The sequence below is a fragment of the Scylla paramamosain genome, chromosome 31, assembly GCF_035594125.1.
Source record: "Scylla paramamosain isolate STU-SP2022 chromosome 31, ASM3559412v1, whole genome shotgun sequence".
Taxonomy (NCBI): domain Eukaryota; kingdom Metazoa; phylum Arthropoda; class Malacostraca; order Decapoda; family Portunidae; genus Scylla; species Scylla paramamosain.
The window spans coordinates 17,469,000-17,478,999 of NC_087181.1; positions in this window are offsets into that span (position 1 = coordinate 17,469,000).

Sequence of the window (10,000 nt, forward strand, 5' to 3'; positions counted from 1 at the left end):
TCATACGTCATTCTTTATAAAGTTGCTCGCATTTTACAAAGAATGACGCCACTGAACTCTCACTGAAACAACTGGAGTGCCACAGAGATGATCAGATTCTCATGTGATTTTCCCTGTCGATGTGTAGTGGTGTGTCTAGATGTGGCACACGAGTGGAACGGACTCAGTAATCATGTTGTTAGTGCTAAGACATTAGGGAGCTTTAAGAGAAGATTAGACGGGTTTATGGATGGGGTTGATAGGTGGAAATAGGTAGGTATATTTCATACAGGGACTGCCACGTGTAACCCTGGTCGCTTCTTACAGCTTCCTTTATTTCTTATGTTCTTTTATTATGTCTAATTATTACTTCATGTGTTCATATATCCATCCTAGAAATGCGTTTTAAACTCTTTTACTTTTAACCCTTTCATTTTACGATCCTTTGCTAGCACTCAAGAAGACCTAACAATAGTGTCCTAGCACGGTCAAAGGAAAAGACAGTGAGAGAATTGGAGGCTAATTTTTCTCTTTTCTAAGGTAGAGAACTAATAAAGAAACTGCTGTACGAAAGGAGATTAAGAAGTTGACTTTGGTAAAAATGTGTCTCGCCTTGAAAGGGTTAAGTCTCATTAATATAACTATTTTCACGTAGCACAACAATGATATTCTGATTCTCTTGTGTGTTTTCCTTACTGATGTGCATTGATGTCTTAAGGTATCACTGTAATCATGAAAATACTCCCGAAAAGCCCTGAAGCCCTGACCACTTCACACAAGCCTGTTAAAAGTAGTCCAGATGAAACGTTGATGTGTTCAAGAGTGACTTGTGTTGGGGGAAAAAGATGCAGTCTCGTTTTCTTTGCACATCATCAACAAACCTCGTGACTTTTACCTGCCTTGTTACCTGTCCTGTGGAAGAGACTCCGCCGCAGGGGCAGGATGAACCAAGCACTGCCCCAACACACACACACACACACACACACACACACACTCGCATTCACAGCTTGCCTCTTAAACCTCAAGTCAAGAAGCCTTCCCAGAAATCCACGCTCCCTTAAAACCCCCTCAACCCATTACTAAAGACCCTTCACAGCGAGACCCTTTGGAGAAAAAAATAAAAAAACAAAAAAAAACAGAAAAAACTCTTCAGCCGGCGGACGCGGAAGAGGCGAAGTAAGGGGGACTCGAACCTGGGAGCAGAGGCTTTCTGGGTCTAGAGTCCTTCCCGTTGAGCTTCTTCCTTCGCGTCCACAGGAGTCCGGAGCGCGGAAGGACGGTTCTCATATCACATATTTTCACAATTCCATTACAAAGGATCGAACTTCATCTTTGGCAGCGGGAACCCCGGCCATTACTGGGGTCCAGGGGGCTCCGGCGGGCCCCTGATGGCTGATGGGGCGCGCACGCTGACCCATAACTGTTACCCCGACCATGAACTCTCGTATATATTCTCTGGTAAGGCTAGCGAGGCCGGGAGGGCTGGGGACTGAGTGTACATGTGTGTGTGTGTGTGTGTGTGTGTGTGTGTGTGTGTGTGTGTGTGTGTGTGTGTGTGTGTGTGTGTGTGCATTATGAAGGGCGTATGTGTACATGAGGGAGAGGGGAAGAGAGAGGGAGGGGAGTGTGTACATGTGCGGATGAGGTACGGGTTGTGTGTGTGTGTGTGTGTGTGTGTGTGTGTGTGTGTGTGTGTGTGTGTGTGTGTGTGTGTGTGTGTGTGTGTGTACTGTGGTGGGGTCAGGAAGAGAGGAGAGGCAAATTAATAAATTCTATTCTTATTCGTTTTCTTTTCTCATAGAACTTGGATGGACATGACTACTATTAATATTTGGTGTTGTTGTTGTTGTTGTTGTTGTTTTTGTTGTTGTTGTGGTTGTTGTTGTTGTTATTGTTGTTGTTGTTGTTGTTGTTGTTGTTGTTGCTGTTGCTGTTGCTGTTGCTGCTGCTGCTGTTGTTGTTGTTATTAATATCATTACTACTACTACTACTACTACTACTACTACTACTACTACTATTACTACTACCTTCATTACAATTCCTAGTGCATCCATCACTGCCATCAATATTACGTTCCATTACATTTAATTATTCCCTTCTCATTACATCAGTAAAAAAAAAAAAAAAGGAAACAAAAAAAAAGAAAAAAAAACTGTTCCACTTAGGTTCGTTCCCCACAAGTTCGCTGCGGGTTGGAAAAAACAAAATAAAAGCGATAAACAATCACCAACCATCAATTAACCCGTTCCATACTCGTCCATCCCTCGTTCCATAAGTGACTATCAAAAACAACACAAAACACAACACTCTCCCAAAATGACACGAAAAAAAAAAAAATGAAAAATGAAAAAAAAAACATACACACGACTATTAAACTATCAAACATGTAATCCATTAATAAAACACGTTCATCTCACGTCCAGCTCTCATTCCCGTTCAGTACGCAGGTGTTAGCATAGGAACGAGTTAATAAACGAGAAGAATTGATTGGTAGGGGTAAATGGGGATGATGGTAAGGAAATAGGATACAGGAGAATAGGAATAGGACTGATGACAAAAGGAATAGGTTCATATGGGTTAATAGGAATAGCAAAGTTGGTAAAGGAATAGACTGCTACTGATTAATCGGAATACAAGCGTTGGTAAATGAGTAAGTTTTGATAATGTTAAGAATACAAGTGTTTGCAAAGGAATAAGTGCGCATAGGTTGATAGGAGCAGGAATCTTTGTAAAGGAAGTCTAGCCAGGGAAGCAAGCAGGGATGGAGACACGAAGGGCGCAGCAGATCTCCCTCCCGCCCCGCACACTTTAATATGTGGCGAGAGTCCGGCAGCAGGCAGTGTATGGGTCGCATTAACATTACTGCCTGGTCGGTATTTGCTCGTCCAGGGGGAGGAAGCACGTGACGCCCGGACTAACACTGGGCGATGGCGAGAACTGGAGTGTCTGAAGCAAGGTGGTGGTGGTGGTGGCGATAGTGGTGGTGGTGGTGGTGGTGGTCAGTCTCAAGGCCGTGATCAAGCTCGACCAGGGCCTGTGATTTGTGCTCGTTCCAACAGTTCACGCTTCTGTTTAGTGGTTAGCCTCGCACTCCAAGCAAGCATTAACCAATCACAGACGAGCCCTCAGTGTCATCAGTGTGGGGAGGAGCGCCACGTAATGGTCAGGCCACGCTGGGCAGCTCATACGTAACATTCAACCACCTGCACATCACTTCACTCCGCTCGTAATGACGGAAGCTTGGTAATAAAAGCTTTAGGCCAGACTCTATAAAGCTTTTGATATGTCTAAGGTAATGGCGAATGTTTCACTGAAGTCCCAAACAGAAGATGACCAAGATTCAGAAAGGAAAGCTAAAACATCATCCTTTACGGAATTGATACCGACTATCAGACAGAAGGTAGTGAACGGGTAAAGCTTCAGACTCTTCCTGTTGGTGATACATTCTAAAGCTTTAAGAGACAGGAAATCAAAGCCATAGGTCAGTAGGAATTGAAGCAATGACCTTTCAACGAACTGACTGAATTAAGGCAAATTTTCAACGGGAAGAAAAGGTGACGTTAACAGGCAGATGGTGCTGACAAGGCGAGGAGCGAGCGTGGAGGGACGGTTACAGAGAACAAGAGGAGGGACTTCTTAAGATCCATAAGCCTTCCGATAAGTGAAACCAGAGAGCGCATAGAAAACATCACTTCAAAGAATCTTTATAACAGGAATAGTAGTCAGAGGGAGGAAGTGGAAGAGAAACAGCCCCTGAATCATCTAGTGTGTTGTTGCAAAGGCCTCAGAGGAAAATTAGGTTTTAGGGAAAGAGGAGATGGCAGTGGAGCCGTCTCAGTGAATTTTACATAAACAGAGGAGATAAGTAGGTAAGCGATATACAGCACAGGTGAATGTAGTGAGTGGGGATGAAGTCTTAGTCAGATGGTGGAATATTCTAAATACGAAAGAGCTTGACCATGAGGGTAAATTATGTAGTTGTATCCACAGACGCAGCAGCCAACTCTGAATTGAAATTGAGGATAGAAACAGTAAGATGGAACAGAAAAGGGTCTGCTGTCAGTTGGCTCAGACGCTTGGGTTTCAGTAAAAGAGGTGAATCTGGAAGAGGTGAGGCGATGTTCTCCAGACCAGAAGTTAGATGCAAGACCGGGAATGTTGGTGCTTAGAACAGCGAAAGTTAAAGGAGGTATCAAGACATTCAGGAAAGTCTGGGCTGGATGTCTAGGCTAAAGTCATATTAATTTTGTCATGATTTTCCCTATTAGTACCATCACTAGTTCTCCTTCACAAACATTGCATCACTTCACCTCGACTATATTCAGCAAGATATATCGAAAGCTATTATAACTTTCAAGGGTGTGTTTGTAATTCTGTTGTAAGTTATTGTAATTTTAAAAGGTGCTTGTGATTCTTGAAAGCTACCGTAATTTTCAAGGATGTGCTCGTAACTGGAGTGATATCTTGACTCAAAACACCCAAGAATTCCCACACACACACACACACACAAAAATAAAATAAAATAAAATAAATAAATAAATGAAACAATAATAATTACATATCGATAATTTGAGTGAATGTCTGAAACTTCCGTGACACTTAACAAGAATTCTGCACCACTGAAGGAAGAACCCAACCATGAGAGCCTGAACCTGCCTAACCGTCTCCGTGGCCTTTGAGGAACTATCCTTGCGAGAAAACAAAGCGTCAAAGAATATACGGGGCAGAACTGTAAAAATAAAATAAAATAAACAAATAAATAAAAGAAAATTAAAGAAATACTGAAAAATACAACACACGCCGCAGTCTTCCTATACAACAACAAACAACATTAAAATCTTTGCATTCATGGTGGTAATAATAATGATGGTAGTGGTGGTGGTGGCGGTAGTGATAATAACAATGAGTAAATGAGTAAGAGTGAGTGAGTGAGAGGCTTCTTTATGGCGCTGGGTGAGAATGATAAAACAGTAAAAAAAGAGAGAAAAAAATAACATAAAAACACACCTCCACCTTTGAAATGTTACCTGCAGCTCACCTTTACAGACTTTACGCCAACACATCTTTATATTAATTTATTTTTTTGTATTTTTTTTTTTTTTTACAATGGTAGCGCTTTTATAATGTTAATGCGGCGATGTTATAAACTGAAATTAAGTACAATATCTATTCTCTCTCTCTCTCTCTCTCTCTGATGTAGTAGTATCAGTAGTAGAAGTAGTAATAGCAGCAACAGAGACAGTAGTAGTAGTAGTAGTAGTAGTAGTAGTAGTAGTAGTAGTAGTAGTAGTAGTAGTAGTAGTAGTAGTAGCAAATATAATCACACGGAACAACAACAATAGACCTTCACTTGTTCTTCCTTTGTGTTCTCGTGTGTTCTCTTTTATGTTCCCTTCCGGTTGCATTGTTTGTACAGAAAATTTTGAGTGCTGGGGGGAATGTTGCCTTTCTTTAACCACCCACAGTTTATAACCCTCCTCCTCCTCCTCCTCCTCCTCCTCCTCCTCCTCCTCCTCGACGCTGCAGTTTCTCCATATTGTTCTGTACCCACATCATTCTATTTTCCCTTCTTGCTACATGCTTTTCTTCGTAACATTTAATATTCACAGTGCAATATCATATTACAAGAGAAAATACATGAAAATAGAACAACGGAGGAGAGAGAGAGAGAGAGAGAGAGAGAGAGAGAGAGAGAGAGAGAGAGAGAGAGAGAGAGAGAGAGAGAGAGAGGCACACAGACATACTTACATACAGACAGACATACATAGATATAGATAAATAAACAAACAGAAAACGAGACAGACGACAAAGAGAGACAAAAATTTTAACTACAGTAATAAAGAAAATTGTCAAAGAAAGAGATAAAAACAACGACAACAACATCAGGAGGAGGAGGAGGAAGAGGAAGAGGAAGAGGAAGAAGAAGGAAGAAGAAATATAAAGATAAATATAAAAGAGCAAGATTAAAGAAAATGACATACTAAAAGACTGAGTGAAAGGAACGAAATGAGAGAGAGAGAGAGAGAGAGAGAGAGAGAGAGAGAGAGAGAGAGAGAGAGAGAGAGAGAGAGAGAGAGAGAGAGAGAGAGAAGACAGGTAAAGGGATAGGACAGGTAAGCCAGAAATCTGACATATGAATATTGCAATTTTCAACTCTCTCTCTCTCTCTCTCTCTCTCTCTCTCTCTCTCTCTCTCTCTCTCTCTCTCTCTCTCTCTCTCTGGAATTCCGCGCCTCCCAGCCAGTAATTTTTCTCGCCTCAATAGCTTACCGCTTTCATCCAATTCTTAGTCAGTTCATATGAAACTTAGCATACCCACCGACATCCTTACTGGCTGCTGAACCTGCTGACTCCGCCTCCTCCTCCTCCTCCTCCTCCTCCTCCTCCTCCTCCTCCTCCTCCTCCTCCTCCTCCTCCTCCTCCTCCTCCTCCTCCTCCTCCTCCTCCTCCTCCAGCGACTCGTACAAGTTTCCTTCCTACTTTAACTGCTCCTCCTTTTATTTCTTCTTCTACTTTGACTGCTGTTTCTACTTGTTTTTATTAGTTTTCTTAGTTGTTTTTGTTTTTTTTTGTCGTTATTTTTGTTGTTTGTTTGTGTCTTTTTTTTCTTTTTTCTTTTTTTTTTTCTTTCTTTCATCTTCTTCTTTTCCTTCTTCTCCTTCTTCTTATCTTACTATTTTTAATCTATTTTTAAGCTATTTTTCATCCTCCTCCTCCTCCTCCTCTTTCTCTTCTCTCTTTTTTTCTTTCTTTCTTTCTTGCAACTTCTAACTTCTTATCATAAACACTACCACTACTACTACTACTACTACTACTACTGCGTTTCCTATTTCTCTTCCTGCACTATAAACTCTCTCTCTCTCTCTCTCTCTCTCTCTCTCTCTCTCTCTCTCTCTCTCTCTCTCTCTCTCTCTCTCTCTCTCTCTCTCTCTCTCTCTCCTGTAATTTTTTTTTTCTAGGAAGTTAACAATATTTTTCCTACTCATTTTTCATTTTTTTCTGTTCTCATTCTTATTATTTTTACTTAAATCTGCATTACTTCACATCCTCCTCCTCCTCCTCCTCCTCCTCCTCCTCCTCCTCCTCCTCCTCCACCTCCTCCTCCTCCTCCTCCTCCTCCTCCTCCTCTTGCTCTTCCTCCTCCATTTCCTCTTCCTCTCACTCGTGACAGTCGCCCCAGCTTGACTGATGACTTGTGAATCAATGAAGTGTGTCAGTCAAGAGAGAGAGAGAGAAAGGGAGAGTGAGGGAGAGGAGAGGGAGAGGGGGTGATGAAGGGAGAGAGAGAGAGGGAGAAGCGAGGATGGGCATTCGTTGATTGGCTATGCGATATTAATGGAGAGAGAGAGAGAGAGAGAGAGAGAGAGAGAGAGAGAGAGAGAGAGAGAGAGAGAGAGAGAGAGAGAGAGAGAGAGAGAGAGAGTGTGTGTGTGTCTTTGCGCTCAGTATTAAATCTCAGGTCTCTTGGCAATATATAACATAATATTCCTGTAATTTTTACCATGCACACACACACGCACACACGAACGCACATGTAAACAAAACACACACACACACACACACACACACACACACACACACACACACACACACGGGAAGCTACTTGTTAACACTCATGATGCTAAAATACACACACACACACACACACACACACACACACACACACACACACACACACACACACACACACACACACATGTAAAACGTATGGCCATCATGTGTGTATGGTTTGCGTGAATAGACAAGTGTGTGTGTGTGTGTGTGTGTGTGTGTGTGTGTGTGTGTGTGTGTGTGTGTGTGTGTGTGTGTGTGTGTGTGTGTGTGTGTACACCTTTATGTGGCCTGAGTTAGTGTGTACATCCTTCACCTTTATGAAACCAGAGGAAGAGGAGGAGGAGGAGGAGGAAGAGGAGGAGGAGGAGGAGGAGGAGGAGGAGGAGGAGGAGGAGGAGGAGGAGGAGGAGGAGGAGGAGGAGGAGGAGGAAGGAGGAGGAAAACCAAAAATATACAAATAAGATAATAATAAAATACGAGAGAGAGAGAGAGAGAGAGAGAGAGAGAGAGAGAGAGAGAGAGAGAGAGAGAGAGAGAGAGAGAGAGAGAGAGAGAGAGAGAGAGAGAATGACATTTTTTCGCCTCCACATAAAACAACAAAAAAAAAATGGAAAAAAGCGAAAGATCATCATTGGAGATTTTACGAACACAAATCCATCACTCTCTCTCTCTCTCTCTCTCTCTCTCTCTCTCTCTCTCTCTCTCTCTCTCTCTCTCTCTCTCTCTCTCTCTTACATTTAATTTCACTTCTAGATCACTAAAAAGAATTAAACTAAAAAAAAAATAGCTATCAAAGAAAACGAAAAAAGAAGAAAAAAAGTAAAAAAAAAAGTGAAACATAAGTAATTAAAATCACATTAAATATGGAGACGAAAAAAGTGATGTCTTTGATATATCAACAAATTGGTTTTAACGTCTGAAGTTGGAGTTGGACGTACTTGTGTGTGTGTGTGTGTGTGTGTGTGTGTGTGTGTGTGTGTGTGTGTGTGTGTGTGTGTGTGTGTGTGTAGCTAATTTCATTTCCTCTTCCAATTGCTACTGTCATTTTTTTGAACAACACGTGACAGATAAAAACATACAAAAAAAATAGATAAATAAATAAACCTAATGTCATAAATAAACAAATAAATAAATAAACACGTAAACATAACTTTGAAAGAAAAGAAAAAAGAAGAGCTACGTGGAAATAGACGGAAAAAAAAAAACATTAGTGAGACAGACTACACTAAAAAGGTTAAGAGAAAAATACACACAAAAACACAATAAATAAATACACGAGTCATTGTTTAAAAGCAGTGATCGGTATATATATATTTTTTTCCACTTTTCTCTCATTTTTTTTATCTTTTTTGTCAAATAAACCACGCACCGCTTACAGAGAGAGAGAGAGAGAGAGAGAGAGAGAGAGAGAGAGAGAGAGAGAGAGAGAGAGAGAGAGAGAGAGAGGTTTCAGGGAAGGGAATAAGTAAAGAATGAATGGGAGAAAGCAGGAACGAAAGGGAAAAATGAATGTAGAAAGAGAGAAGAGAGATTATGTATTAATAGAAAGAGAGAAAAAGGACAAGAATGAATAAATAAGAAACTAAAGAAACAGAGACAGAGAGAGAGAGAGAGAGAGAGAGAGAGAGAGAGAGAGAGAGAGAGAATATGACTTGACGCTTCCTACCATCATAATGAAGGGTCAACATATCAGCGGTTGGGTTTTTGTTCTTCCTTCGTGTTCCTTTGTGACCCGTACGTACATTTTGAAAACCGATGCAAAAATAAACAAAAAAAAAATCGCATCTATAAAAATATGATGCATTCCTTCATCAAGAAAGGATCACAGATTTGTGCGTTTAATATGAACACTCTCTCTCTCTCTCTCTCTCTCTCTCTCTCTCTCTCTCTCTCTCTCTCTCTCTCTCTCTCTCTCTCTCTCTCTCTCCTCCTCCACACGTATTGTTTTGTCTGCTTTCTTTCTGTTCAATTTTCATTCATCTCTCTCTCTCTCTCTCTCTCTCTCTCTCTCTCTCTCTCTCTCTCTCTCTCTCTCTCTCTCTCTCTTCCCCTTTGTATTTTTCTTATGTTTTTCTCCTCCCGCTTCTTCTTCTCTTTCTTCCTCCCTGTCTTCTCTCTTTTCTTATTTTTGTTGTCTTCTTTTCCTATTGTTATTCATTTTTCGTTTTCCATCTTTTCTTTTTGTCTCCTCTTCTTGTTCTTCTCTCCTTCCTCCTCCTCCTTCTCCTCCTCCTCCTTTTCTTTTCCTATTCTCCTTTTCTTCTTGTTCATGTCTTCTTAATTCTAGCTTTTCTACTTTCTTTTATCTTTTTTGTCTCCTCCTCCTCCTCCTCCTCCTCCTCCTCCTCCTCCTCCTCCTCTTTCTAGCACCTGACACCATGTCGAGTGAAGTCAAACAGAGAGTCATTTCTACAGTACCAATCCCTTTAAGTTGCTATTCCTGTGTGTGTGTGTGTGTGTGTGTGTG